The sequence below is a fragment of the Papaver somniferum genome, unplaced genomic scaffold (assembly GCF_003573695.1).
Source record: "Papaver somniferum cultivar HN1 unplaced genomic scaffold, ASM357369v1 unplaced-scaffold_133, whole genome shotgun sequence".
NCBI lineage: Eukaryota > Viridiplantae > Streptophyta > Magnoliopsida > Ranunculales > Papaveraceae > Papaver > Papaver somniferum.
The window spans coordinates 9,738,865-9,754,166 of record NW_020622492.1 but is presented as its reverse complement, the minus strand read 5'-3'; the positions used below and the strand labels follow the sequence as shown (position 1 = coordinate 9,754,166).

The window sequence follows — 15,302 nt, the reverse complement described above, 5'->3', positions numbered from 1 at the left end:
TATGTTTCAATCACTTTGAAAATTGCTTTGACGAGAAATGGTGTAACAACTGTATAACGTCCTCTAAGAATGTTTCAATGGTTGGAATGAGAGTTTAGATTACATAACCAATGATGGACATAAGTATTGTTGTTAAAACACATATGTGCATAAGTCTTATTCCTTGAACCAAATTTTGTGAACTTTGTTGATCAAGAGAAACCAGAAGAATGGCTTGTTGCCAAGTCCGCGAACTCAGACCGCGAACTGCCGAACTTCTCATCCCGAGAAATTCTGCTGGAGTTGACAAACTTGTTACATGAGTACCAGTCCACAACCCAGTCCACGAACCGGCGGAAAGTCTTTGCCGAGATTTTCTGCTGGAGTTTGTAAACTCTGCCCGGTTGCTTAAGTCCGCGAACCTAGTGTGCGAATTTAAGAAGGTTATATATCCGAAGATGATTTCTGAACTGAAACTTATAAAGACTAAGGAATGCAAATTGCAAACCGTGGCTATAAAGTTCATGAACTGATTCAAGTGAATCAAATCATCTTTGCTTCAATTGTGTCTTGTGTAGTACATAAGATTTCCTTGCAATTGAACAACTCTCTAACTATTTCATTTGAGTCACTTGAACTAGTTATGGTGAAGAAGAATATGGTTGGTATGAAATGCTCATATGGCTAACCTTTTGGTTAACTATTGTTGAACCAAAAATGTACACGTTTGGATACGGTTAACAAACCTAGAAACATACATTTCATTTGTGTATAACAAGCTAAGTTTTCAATCTAACGGTTGAGAAATATTAGCTTGAATCTAAATCAGGTTTTCATCTAACGGTGGATATTTTTCGCTTTGTGACCAAGGAGAAACCCTGATTTGAAATACTATATACGGGGACATATAGCAACTCTGCAAAACTAATCCCCACACCTCACGTGTGATACTAGTTTGCGTGCTAGAGTCGTTTCTCCTTTAAAATTTGGTTTTATTCTTCTAAAACCAGGTTAACGACTTAAAGACTTCATTGGGATTGTGAAGCCAGACCGATACTACTTTTATCGTAGTTGTGTGATCTGATCTTGCATCTTCTATCGTACGGGTAAAATCCGATTGATTGGCTTGATATTAATATCTGCGATAGGCAAGATATAAAAAGTAGTCACAAAAATCTTCGTCTCATTGTTTGTGATTCCGCAACATCTTGTTTCGCTACCATACGATTAAGATTGTTGTGAGGTGATTGATTTATCTAGGCTGTTCTTCGGGAATATAAGACCGGATTATCGATTGGTTCCTGTTCACCTTGATTATTATCAAAAGGCGGAACAAAAACTTTAGGGTTTTTCTGTGGGAGACAGATTGGTACTTTGATTGACTTGTCTGTGTGAGTCAGATTTGTTTATTGTCAAAGCCTGCGATTTTGGGTCGTAGAAACTCTTAGTTGTGGGTGATATCAGCTAAGGGAATCAAGTGCGCATTATATCCTGCTGGGATCAGAGGCGTAAGGAGTACAACTGTACCTTGGATCAGTGGGAGACTGATTGGGGTTCAACTACAGTCCAGTGCGAAGTTAGCTTGGAGTAGGCTAGTGTCTGTAGCGGATTAATACATTGTGTGTTCAATCTGGACTAGGTTCCAGTGTTTTTCTGCATTTGCGGTTTCCTCGTTAACAAAATTTCTGGTGTCTGTGTTATTTCAGTTTCCGCATTATATTGTTTTATCTTTATAATTGAAATAATACAGGTTGTGCGTTAGATATTGGTTGTTGATTGTCATTGATTGATCCTTGGATATTGGTCTTGGTACCATCCAAGTTATTTCTTGTGTTTGATTAAAGACTCACTGATTTCTATTAGCCCGAGTAAATCAAAACAAGAGAGATATCAACTCCTTGAGATACTTTTATCTAGATTGATTCTGACTGTCTAGTTGATTCTCTAGAAAGTATTTCGGAGTTAGTCCATACAGATTGCTAAGTGAAATATTGAGTGGTGTTGTTAGAGCCCCGCTTTTTCAGCATCCTCACACGGTGTCAAAGAGGACGCACAACTGTAAGCAATAGTTGTAATTCGACGAGCATATTGCTCATCAAGGGTATTGACATTTTCTCCTTTTCGTTCTTGAATAGCATAAGAGAAGTTAATAGAGTTAGTCTCAAGAGAATCAACAAAAGGAGGACAAGAGATACCTGAAGTTGCTGCCTTCCTTGCCATCTTAATGCTGTGCTTGAGTCTATTTATACTGGTTTTGATGTCTGAAACACGATTATTGATATGAATATATTCAGGAACGGTTGACACTTTTGATCCAACACTTCCTTCATAGCCCAAACATAGTTTTTCTTCCTTGTGTTCTTCTCTCCAAAATTTTGATTCAAGATTATAAAGATTGAAATTCTCTTTTTATATGTGCCAAATAGTAGATGCGCCCGTGTCTCGAATATCGTGCAAAACGGTTGCCAAAACTCGCCAAAACTTCCAAAAACAGCACAGTTCAAGTCTGGACGTGCCAAAGTGGCTTGAGAATTCTGAATGGGCTTGTGCAAGTGGCAGAAACCCAGCCCATCTCGTCGTTGGCTTGTATGATTCCGCGGAGTCGCAGACACTCATCTCTCTGTGATGTATTTTTTCCCCCTGGATTTTCTTTTGTGGGAATAAAGTGTTTGGCCCCATCCTCACTCTTTCTTACTCTTATGGCCTTGGTCTTAAAGTCTATTAAAAAATTATTTAACCTATTTTATTGAAATGACCTTTAAAAAAGAAGGAGAGTCATATGAATAAAGATGTTAAATGATGTTAGATTTTGACATAAACTCTATTCTTTAAGGGTATAATTGTCAAATCAACTTCAATATAACATATCTCACGAACCATACCTAGGAATTTGACAAATTTTATATATTTAGAAAGGTTTTTGAATAATCAATCCAACGATCGTAAATACAAATATCAAATTATTCGTATTTTTAGAAATTTTTATTTCTTAAATGATTTTTATTTATTTTTTCTTATTTGTGTTTAGATACATCCATTTTTTTTTAAAGTACAACTATTATTCAAAGTTTTTTTTTTTTTAGTGTGCAGATATATCCACGACTTTTTTTGGTGTGCAGCTATGATCCACAGTGTTTTTTTAGTGTGCAGCTATTATCCACAATGTTAATTAACCTTTCATAATGATTTATATCATAATATGTATACATTAAATAAGTTTATAAAACCGTTTTTTAAAGATGAACAAACACATTGATATGAAGTTGTGCAGAAAATATCCACGACTAGAATCCGTGCAGAAAATATTCACAATTATTTCAGTGCCAAGAGAATAATTTACAAAATTATTTCCATGACCCCAGAACCAAAAAAGTAAGACCCATATTTTCTAGGGTCATAAGAATAATTAACCTTTTCCTTTTTACTTTTACTCCGTCAATATCACGGACAGTCACATCTCCGTGAAAAATTAAAATTACGGGATTTCAATTCATGTCTTGTTTTCCCTCGGACACTCATCCCTGGATTTTGTTTCTTTTCCGGCAACAACTCACTTATACCAGGCCCTCTGTGAAAATGATTTTTTTCTGAAATTTTCCCTTAACTCGAACTCCATATCAGCTCCTTCTTTCTCATATAACAGCAGCACCGGTACGAGCTTTTCTTCTTCACTGTAAGTCGAGCTCTTCCATTACTATCACCATCATTACTGTTATCAACGGCAGTGACCCAAAACCATCACAACCTCGAGCTCTAACTCCATCAACCTGGTTTACTCGAGACCAACTTCTCTCTGTACAAACTCTTATCTTCTACCATACAACGCCATCACTATTCTGATCATCAGGCTCAACCTTTATCACTATGCAACCAAACTTCTCGTCATTGCCAACTAACAACAGCAAACTACATCCCTGGTTTCTCGAGCTCTTCCTTAATTATCTGCACCACAGACTCGAGAAACACCAACACAACCCACTTCGTGCTTTATCTCGAGCTGTACCTTTCCCTGACTCTGCCTAGCTCGAGCTCCATGCCATAACTACAGCCTTCTGTCATCTCTGCCTTAACTCGTCAATGGCAGTCACCATTATTTCCCATCTTTCTCGAGCTCCAGCTTCTATGTAATCTGCCAGCATCAATCCACAAGCTCAACCCATTTTCTGTTTTTGTTCTCGAGCTTCACCACGTCCCTCCTGCCAGTAAACTCATTCTCTCTGCGGTCACCAAGCTCGACTACTTCTCGTCATTACTGCCAACACTATTTATTTAACGTTGAGATGACTTACAGCACCTCTCCATGAAATGTTTTCATGCTCGTTCCATGTCAGAAGAAGCTCTTTCGATGGCAGTTGCAACCACTATCTTCTCTGCCTCCATCACTTCTTCAGGCTCATCACCTCTGTTTGTCTTCAATCAGATTCTCGCCTGAGAATTTTAACCCAAAACCGTAAGTCATGTGAACTGAGAAGATGATGATAGCCCTTAGTAAATTATCCTGGTGCCTTTATAAAATCTGTGCTTCGACATCCGTCGCATCTTTGACTCGCTTCAATCGCCCATAAAATCTTCATATGATGTCCGAATGACTCCGTTCTTTCACCGTTGACTTCGTCTTTTCGTCCTCTTCAAGATGATAGCAAGAACTTCTAGACTTCAACGAGTTCCAGTTGGTATTTGGACCTTCTCCGCTTGCGGCTAACTTCTTTTAAAAAAAAATTGCACAATTAAGTGCCAATTCGCTTCTTTTGGATGATTCACCTAATAAAACAAAAATAGAGGGAAAAAAACGTAATATACAATAATTTGCAAGAATATAAGCAATTTCTAGCATGGATTCGACACTAAATATATGCAAAATATGCACTTAACAAATTCCCCCACACTTGGCTTTTGCTAGTCCTCGAGCAAACTATCTAAAATACAGCAACTCATTGTCGTCGAAGTCACGGTTGCATTTAGCATGTGCAACAGGTCTTTAAACCCCTAGGTGTCCCTAGTGGACAAGTTATAGTCTCGTGAGGGCTTACAAGAGGTATACCCACAAAACCTATTTTTCCAACTTACTAGTTCTCCCGAATGATAGAATCTAACGCGTTAAGAAGACATAGAGATTCTGCACACTAGTCATAAGAAGTTAGACATATATATGAACACAATCTCATCCTTAAAAGTTGAGAGAGAAATAATCATCCCTTATCGAAAGAATCCGGGTTCGAGAGTGATCGAAAGTCTCGACTCTGCCTCACCAGAAAGGGTTTTATGAAGTTGCTTTCAATAATAAAAAACTTTTTTATGGTTCACACATGTGTCCAGGTAGGAATGAAGAGAGAGTCTTGTGACACGTTGAATAGTAGGAAGGAAAAAACCCTCTGAATTGTTTTGAAAACCCACATCTTTTATCATTTTGAAAACCCCTTTTTTTTTACGATCTCTAAAAAAGAAAATCAACCACTTAGCGAAGGTGGGAATATGCTTACTTAACTCGTTATCCGTTCGACGTGCAGTTATCACCACTCTCACAGCATCGATAGAAACGTTTCCGGTTTTCAATCCTTGTCTTCATCTTCGTCTTCGATCTTCAACTCTTGATGATAACTCTTGAACTTCGTAGAATCTTGACAATGTAACTCTTTTTCTCCAAATCCTTGTTGCTTGAAACTTCATTATAAATATTTCTTCTTCCATTGACATTATTAAAAGAACACAACTAAAAAAAAATCACAATATGATACAATGAATTTTTCTTGTCTTTTTTTTTAATCTTTTTTTTATATATATATATATATGAGACAGGAAAAATAAATTAGATACAAAATGAAAACAAAACAAAATAATAAAACTAGTAATGAACCTAAAGAAATTTTCTCTTGTCTAAAGACAAGAGAAAATAAAACAAATACAAATAAAAATAAAAATAAAATTGCAAGTACAAAGGTCATGGTGTAAGTACTTTACCGCTTGATTCTTCACAACTTGTATGTCTTGATATTATAAACTTCTTGAACTCTCATCTTGATAATTTTTGCTCTTGTACATAAGTCTTCAACATGTAGGAATTATGCTCCTTGTCTTGTTGCTTTACTTGAATCTGAAATCCTCTCATATGCTGTACCGTTGCCTGTAAACCTTGAACGGCTTCAAATTTCCTTCCAATTTTTGATGTTCCTCTTATTCATGATGATGGTGTTTCTATGGACTTGTTGGTGTAAAGAGAGATAAAGTGGATGGTGCTAACTGCGAACAAGATTGCAAGTGGTATGAAAGTTAGCAATTCAATGTCACCATCATGATTGATAAAATAGCACTCAAGAGATCAAAGTATTACTTCTATCGGTGGGAGGTTGGGTATATCACCATTCTACCCAGAATTTACGTACGGTGACACACTCTAAAAGCACATATTTAGACATGTACAAAGAATTGAAGGTCGGTGCCTCACATGATGTTAACAATAGGTAGTCTCCACTATAGGGGATCACAACTCTAATACCGAATTCATTCTGCACCTCATTTTCCACTGGAATGGTTAAATCCAACTCTAACTCTCAAACAAGCAAGAAATCTGATCACGTTCTCTGGCATCTTTAAGTTCAGTCACTCTTGTGAGAATTTCGATGTAATATTAGCGATATGTATACTATGTGACTCTAAACTAACTACAAGTTGGAGTTTTTCATGAAAATATGTACAAAAAAATGAAAAATCTATATGAAAAATACTCCCCCACACTTAAACTTCACATTGCCCTCAATGTGTAAAACCGAAAGTTCTGAATTCTTACGTTACAGTAGATAAAACGTAAAAACTGTACAAATTGGTAAGGAATTTGGAAATACTCCATTTCAAAAAATTTGTTCATCTACGTGTTTTATACATAGTGTCAAAATTGCACAGTGTTTCTATAAATGGTCTGACAGTTATGATCTCCGGACTTAACTACGTGCATTCTGAATTTTTCTGACGAAAATGTATTCGTCATAATTTTCTTCTAAAATAGATTCCGGACTCAATGGAATTAAACATGGGGATGAAAATATTATATTAAAACAATAAATAAAAAAAAAAGGGTTTAAGATGCAAAACCTATGGGTTTCCTCCCATTTAGCGCTTGGTTTAAAGTCGTCAGCTCGACTCGGCATTCTCCTTACTACTCCAGAGGGAGTAAATATTGAAACTCAAGGGAGTATACATCCACCGTATCGCGTTGAACCTACCCATATACCAATAGCCTGAAACTTTGAGGATCCACCTAGAAAATAATATGCAATACAAATAATAGCTTCACACCGATGTAGCAAAAAATAATAATAGTGATGCTATCACTCGATAGAAGTTTCACACGACTATTGCAGTGGTAACAAATTATTGGTGCTTGGAAAAATTGATGAAGCAGCTAAACAATATAAGCATCAACAGTTAATAGCTCTCCAAGCTAAAATCGATTCCTTGAAAGATATTAATTCTATGTCAGACTCTGAGGATAATTATGATTTAGAAATTCATGCTCGAAGGGGTTCTTCACCAGGACTCAAACCCTCCTCAAATACTGCTAACCAATCGAAGCTACGTAAGAACCAAACTTCCAAAATTTAATTATGCTGGTGTCTTTTTGGAATATAAATGGTGTTGCTCGTGAGGAAGCATAATCTAAACTTAGTGAGTTGATTAGAGATTTCAAGCCAGATGTTTTTTATCTTGCTGAAACAAAAGTGGCATGTTCTGTTAACTTTGGTAAGACTTCAGATTGAAGGTTATTCTCCAGATATTATTCATAATTCTTTCAATTCTAGTATAGCTAATCTCTGGATTTATTTCATGAATGGGATGAATCCGTCTGTTGTAAATGTGAGTAATTAGTCTATTACTATTGCAGTTGAGGGTGTTCACATTTCTTTTGTCCATGCTAGTTATGTTCAAGTGACTAGAAGAAGACTTTGGCAACAACTTGTTATGTAAGATACTTTTACTCCTTGGTTGGTCATGGGAGATTTTAATTGTGCTTTGCGTTCGGAAGAGAAGAAAGGAGGTATAGAAATTCGAACTTCAGTCATAAACGAGTTTAGTGATTGGATGGATGATAATAACCTCTTTGAAGCAGATTCTTTGGGCAGTCAGTTTACTTGGACGAATGGTCAGTCAGGTAATAATAGAATCGTTAGCAAACTTGATCGAGTTGTTATTAATGATGCATGGTTATCTAAGTTCGAGAATTAGCGGTGTAAAGCTCTTCCTAGGGAAGTTTTCGATCATTCTACTCTTCTTGGCTATCCTTTTGTTGTTCCTAGACCAAAGAGAGCTCATTTTAGAGTTCAGGAAATGTGGTTCTTACATTCAGATTTTAACCAAATGGTTAGTGATAGTTGGAATGCCCCTGTTCATGGGTCGCCAAATTTTAATTTTCCATATAAGTTGAAGAGATTGAAAGTGGCGACGAAGGATTGGAATCTTAAAGTTTATGGCAATATTCATTCCCGGCTGAAGTAGGATCAACTTTGTTTTGAGATTGAAGCTAGAAACTCAGATGATGACCCTAATGACACTGCTACATTAAATGTTATGAAATATGCTATGGTTACCCTTTCTGAGACGCGATTACAACAAGCTACTATGCTTAAGCAAAAGTCAAGGAACCAATAGCTAGTTGAGGGCTCAAGTAACACGACTTTCTTTCATAATAGTATTCGTATTCGAAGGAGTAACAAAAAAATTTCTGAATTGGTTGATGCTAATGGCGATACTATTTCTGATTATGACAATTTTCATGATCATGTTGTGCAGTATTATGAGGAAAAATTTAACAGCCAGGAGTTGGATTTAGAGGAAGCATTATTTAATATTGATCATCCCAGCATTTTAGCTGAAGAATGTCTAGCTATGGACATAATTTTTAATGTGGAGGAAATCAAACAAGCTGTTTTTGAGTTAGGGTCTTATACTGCTCCGGGTACGGATGGGTTCTCTGGTTGCTTCTATCATCATTGCTGGGACATAATCCAAGAGGATTTGATTAAAGCCATTGTTCACTGTTGGAGTACTGGTCATATTCCTAATGGTGTAAATTCTTCCTTTGATTATTCTACTAGCCAAGGTAAGAGGTGCTAATAATCTTTGTAACTTTCGGCCCATTGGTCTTAGTAATTTTTTCTTCAAATTTTTATTAAGATTTTAGCTACAAGACTAAGCAGTGTCTTGGATAAGCTTCTGTATGAGGAACAAGTAGCTTTTATGAAGGCGCGCAATATCCATGAGAATATCAGTTTGGCTTCTGAAATGGTTAATGAGCTGCACATTAAGCGAAAGATGGTAATATTGTTCTTAAACTTGATATAACTCAAGATTTTGACACGATGAGTTGGTCTTTTGTTTTAGAGGTTTTTGTCGTTATGGTTTCTCTGGGAAGTGGTGTGCTTGGCTGCTTGACATTCTTAGTTCTGCTAGAATATATTTATTCTTTTGAATGGAAACCTTGAAGGCTATTTCAAAATTAATAGAGGTTTGCATCAAGGAGATCCCCTATCTCCTTTGATTTTTGTTTTAATTGAAGATGTTCTTAGCAGGAATATTACGAAACTCTTTCGTGATAAGAAGATGACTCCTGTGGTTATGAGGAATGGTTTTTCTCCTACTCATCTTTTCTTTGCTGATGACATTATGATTTTCTGTAAAGGCAATCTTAAAAGTTTTCATAATTTTGTGGACTTGTTGGGTAAATATCAAGCTGCTTCGTGTCAAACCGTTTGTCGTGAGAAGAGTAAGATTTGTTATGGTGGTGGGTCTTTGAGTAGGAGAACTTATCCTGCTGATTTTTTGGGAATGGGTGTAGCTACGTTTCCGGATCGTTAGTTGGGAGTTCAAATTATCCCTGACACGGTTAGATATCGTCACATTTGTAATGTGATTCAGAAAATTAAAGCTCAACTTGCTGGCCGGAAGGGGCGTTTGCTATCTTTTCATGCTCGTATAGTCCTGGTTAAATTGATTATTGCCAGCTATTCTATACACAACATGGAAGTTTATAAATGGCCTAGAAAATTCATTTTGCAGTGTGAGAGGGCAATTAGAAATTTTATTTGGTCTGGTGATTCCAATATTAGTCGTGATGTGGCGGCGGCTTATGACAAAGTCTGTTGTCCTTTTGAGGAGGGGGGGTTTAGGCTTAACTCGTATGGCTACCATAAACAAGGCTCTTCTTATGAAGTTGTGGTGGAAAATTCGAAACTCCAAGAAAAAATGGGATGGTTTTCTCACTACACCAATTTATTGTTTAGCAACAGCAACTGGTAATTGCAAAGTGGGGTTGCAACAGCTGACCTATGTTCCAAAAGTCGATGTTGTAAACTTTTGCAAAGGCTATGTTGTCGTTGCAACTTTTCGGTCGCAATAGTTAGGAACTGTTGCAACGTGAAAAAGCTGAAACAGTTTGAAACAGTTGCGAAATTAGATGGTCGCAACAGTTTAAAACAGTTGCGAAACTAGAATTCGCAACTATTTACTGCGGTTGCGAAGTTTTTTGCAACATATCAAAACCAGGTCTAAATTAGAGCTCCCTGTAACAAAATAAGATTTCTCATATTCATTTTAGAAATCAAATTAATCCAACAAAACCAATCACATGGAATTCAGTCATTTTTAGAACTTAAGCATATAGGTATAAGTTTCTATAAAAGATAACAAATCAGCTAAGGACATACAAATTTGGAAATAAAATTAATCCAACAAAACTATCAAAAAAGTATTCTTTCTTAGAGTTAATTCACCACCATAACATACCATGATGAACTCCATACACACACAAAGTAATAAACACATCTCAAAGTATATCTAAAACATTTCTTAAGTCCTAATGATATACAAAGTCTGTAGTATCAAAAGAACGACAAGTGTATTCTTTGTATTTCAGATAAAATAAAATGATGAACATAGAGAAGAACCTTGAACTTTGCCAAGGAGATTCGTTAAAATTCCTGCCTAGTCTCCAGCATCAAGCATGAGAGACCACTCATTTTTCAAGTTTATCCTTAGCTTTCTTTAGGTGCACCAATTTCTCTTGCACCCTGCAAAACATTGAGCCGATAAAACTCAGTTACGTAATTCACCCTGCACGTGCCAATAGTAATAAGAAAAATTGTGAGCATCCAGATGCCCCAACCACACATGATCAGATATATGGATAGTACTTGGAACACTAGAATAATCTTGATTCATAAGTAAATTCAACTGACACCAAGTACTTAAAACTATAAAATTTATGGAGCATTCTCAACTAACATAGATAGATCAAGAGATAGGAGATCTAGTTAGATGTTACAGTTCTCAACAAACACCCTACCAAAACATAGCGAAAAATTTTAAGAAATTAACAGTCCTGGTTATGTCCACGGTAAGAAGCCCAAATCCTAAGCTCCAGGATTGTCAAAATTACCAGTCCTGGCTATTACCATTAAAGGGCCTCAAGAAACACATCGATTTTGGACTTGGGCATGAATACTTACTCGTAAGACGGATATTATTTTTCTTTCTACACTTTGTCACTAAAGAAAAAAGTGGAAAGGGAGTTGAAAAAGATAAACCATAATGTGGTGATAATCTAGAAAAGTTATACTACTAGTACCCAGGATTAGCTTGACTCACATTGATCAGGAAAAGCCTCTCTGCACGCTGTTGAAGAGTGCCACCTGATTTTAATCCCAAAGCAACCAGTGCCTACAAAATAAGTTACACAGAGACGCCAGACAATCAAAATAAAGTTAATTAATACATAAAAATTAGAAAAGTATGACACTTGATAACCTACTAGGCTGGAACTATAAAAAAGGAATCCAATGTATTTAGTAACCTTTCATCTAACTTGCATTTCTAGAGAAATTCTCGACTAGAGATGTAATCATAAGTTCGATCGAACCACAGCTTCCCGGAAGATATTTCAGGATGTTGAACATCATAAGAACACCTCTATTACAGACTTGTTCTAAAAATAAAAAATTGTTGGAAATCACAGGCTGGCTTGGACTGACAAGAAAGGCATGGTAGCTACAGTTTGAAAAGCAAGAGCACTGCAATGCTGTAGAATATTCACTAGCTTTTACATGTGCTAGGGTCCACAACATAAGGATTACCATGATAGTTGCCTTCTCCATCACAAAATCTGGATTCCTGGTATAAATGCCCGTGTTTCTAAGGGTAACATCCCTTTACATCTTCTAATATCCTCCCTAAGCTAAATTTTTCATGGAACTTCATACATTAACCACGTCAATTTTATCGAACACTTAACCTACTAAGACAATCTTATCAAAAACTTGACACAGTGAGATACAAACACTCCTCCCTGTACAAAAAATGCCTGAGATTGGATACATACACAGATTAAAAAGAAATCTCATTGCCAACCTTGATTCCTCGCAGAACTTGGGTTTGCATTAAAAACATCACTAATTTAGGAGTCATGTTTGTCATTTTAGGTAATAAATGTATGAATGCAATGGACAATCATATGATTCTGTGTTAGTTTCTCACCACAAACTTCTCCAGTCGAACTTGAACTATTAAATTCAGCTCTGCTTCTGTACATTAAAAAACCTCGCCATGTTAATCAAGTAAACTTGAAGGATGATACGGTCTGCAAAGCAAGTGGAACATATTCAGTAAAGGATGTTTGGAAGTTTGAAGGAACTAGTCTAAACCAAGCAAAACAGTTCGAGCTTGTTTAGCTCACCTTCTGAACATTTGAACTGTATTTGCCTGTTTCTTCTTCCATAAACTACAACATTACAAGATATCCCTTTTTAATTTGCACTTATAACATAGCAAGTAGAAGGGCAAAAGGAGAAAGGGAAAGGAAATGTATTTGGAGTATGGTTTTTTGCAACAGATACCTGCCATGTTACAGTAAACAATCTTTGTAATAGCCGTTGTAAGCCATGCCGATCTTGGAAAATATGTGTCTGCAACTCTCACTTGGTTTTTATGGTGTATGTTCGATATCAAACCCTGCGCATACATGTAGGGAAGAGAACTGATCAAATAATGTTAAGTAAAAATAACAACTGCATTTGTACCCTCTTCAACTGCAGAAAGAAAAGAAGTGCCTGGATGGATGAATACCATTTGAGAATTTTGCAAGCGATAAGTTTTGCGGCTGCACCTGGAGGCCTTTGCCAACTTCTATCTAGTCAACTAACCTGTTCATCAAACAGATTTCGACTTTTCAAATATGAAGAGCAGCAGACCAGTATCAAACGAGCGAGGAAAACTTCATTTAAAGCAAAAAATCACTACTGCTTACCAGAGTCTCCGCAAACTCTTCAACTTTGCTGAAATATTCCATTCTCGTGAAGTCAGCACCAAGCAAGGTGATAAAAACACTAACTGAAGTAAGCAAATCCCACTTTTCTCGATTAAACAAACTTCACAAAAACCTGTAATAAACATATGGATTCATGATATACACTCAGACAACTAAATACCATTGGATTCAGAAGCAACTTGTGGGTAAAATCCAGTTAAAGCTAGGAGTCCATTGCCCTCTCATTGATCACTTTTCCAATCTGCACAAACACAAGTGTGGGATTAGTACTAATTTTTATAGTTACCAATTGTTTCCGATGTTTTCTCCTCATGGGTAACCACTACGAATCCCCTTAAGCCAAATTGGAGTTTCTTAAGTGTCTACCTCCTCCATACGGCCTCGCGGGATGATACTCACTTTGTTACTACTGGTTTGCAAATAACTCTCACCTTCAGGGACCATAATGATGTATTTATTTGTTTCATCTGAATAAACCCGAAAAGTGTCTGCAAAATTTCAACCAGATCGAAACAATTTAACTCAGGCCAAATCAATTTCAGTATTTGCTAATGCAGAAAGCAGATAAAGAAGAACTAACCCTTCTCCTCTGTTGTTGCAGAACCAATGAATGGATTATAAGAAAATGCCGCAAATGTGGCTATCTGAATTACCTGATTTAAGTGTTGATACCTCCGACCACTGACCACCAGTATCCACCACTGACACCTGCTCTGATACTCAACACCATCTCTGCATCACTTGACCTTAACTCTGACAAATGCAAGTCTACTTCAAACCCAACTTCACAGCCACAGTAACCCAACACCCATTTCCTAGCTGTCTATGAGCCAACCATTTCCAACACTCAACTGTCTTACAACACAATCCCTGCAAACCATTGTTCTACAAATGCCAGCCATCTCCACAAATCTTAAACCCTATCTTTCAATCTCAAATCCAACCCTAACTTTCAAAATCCACAAATCTCAAACCCTAACTTTCAAATCTCAAACCCTAACATTGAAACTCCACAAATCCAACCACCAACATCATTCTCTGCAAACCCATTTAATCTCAATTCTTGCAGCAAAACCCCGATTCATCTCAGAATATCACCTCAAACCATAATTTTTAATTTCTATCTTTTCCACCATAACTTTCAATCTCAAACCCTAACTTTCAACTCGTACACACGACAACTTTTGATTCTTGCAGCAAAACCGCGATTCATCTCACAACATCACCTCGAACCCTAACTTTCAATTTCTGTAGTTTTTATTTGAATGATTCGTCAACAAACTCCTTAGAAACTGAGATAAAGAGAGAGAAAGAGAGAGGAGAATAAGATAGAGAATGAGAGGTCTAGTGACTCTGGTCGATAAGATGAGAAATAGCCGAGTCAGATTTCAAAACAAGTGAGAGAAATCCACAGTGATGCGACTGTTGCGACTTCCAGTTGCTAATCTCTGAATTTGGTATAGTGTCTTAGAACCAAGTGTTTTTGGAGGAATGGTCACATCAAAACAAGTGAGAGAAATCCACAGTGATGCCTGGTATTCGCTGTGTGTATAATCTTGTGGAAAACAACACTACAGTCTTGCTTGGTGACGGTAGGTCTACTTCCCTTTACTTTGATATTTGTGCGCTGATATGTGTCTTGTAGACATTCTCAATGAGAAAATTTGGATAGAACAATCATGGTCGGTAATCATTGGGCTGGTGATCATTAGACATTTACTGACGTGCAATTGGAGCATTTTGAAACTGCTGGCTTGGACATCATTCAGCTGCCTATGCCACAAGGAGATGAAGACAATAAGATTTGGAGGCCAAATTTCAAGGGTGTTTTCAGCGTCAGTTCAGCTAAGGAGCTTATTCGGCGAAAGTACCCAACTTTGGAGGGTTCGTCTCTGATTTGGAGGAAGGAAGTGCATCCAGTTTTAGCGGCTCAATACTAGAGGTTCATCCGTGATGTTTGTGCCATTTATGATTTACTCAAAGACGGGTTCAAAATTCAGTTAGCTAGCAGGTG

The 15,302-nt window shown here is 36.9% G+C and overlaps 1 long non-coding RNA gene across 5 annotated transcripts; it reads right to left on the bottom strand.

Moving 5' to 3' along the window:
• Window positions 1-10,666: 10,666 nt before the first annotated feature.
• Window positions 10,667-14,852, bottom strand: LOC113333499. 5 transcript variants are annotated; one of them, XR_003352074.1, is made up of 10 exons: window positions 13,942-14,852; window positions 13,655-13,776; window positions 13,449-13,529; window positions 13,268-13,350; window positions 13,087-13,163; window positions 12,858-12,972; window positions 12,698-12,742; window positions 12,499-12,601; window positions 11,614-11,685; window positions 10,667-11,036 (listed from the first exon to the last, which is right to left on the bottom strand). It is a non-coding gene; the product is annotated as an uncharacterized LOC113333499 (long non-coding RNA). The 5 variants fall into 5 exon arrangements; XR_003352075.1 differs by having other exon boundaries at window positions 13,720-13,776; XR_003352073.1 differs by having other exon boundaries at window positions 13,449-13,776; window positions 13,869-14,852.
• Between the last annotated feature and the right edge of the window lie 450 nt (window positions 14,853-15,302).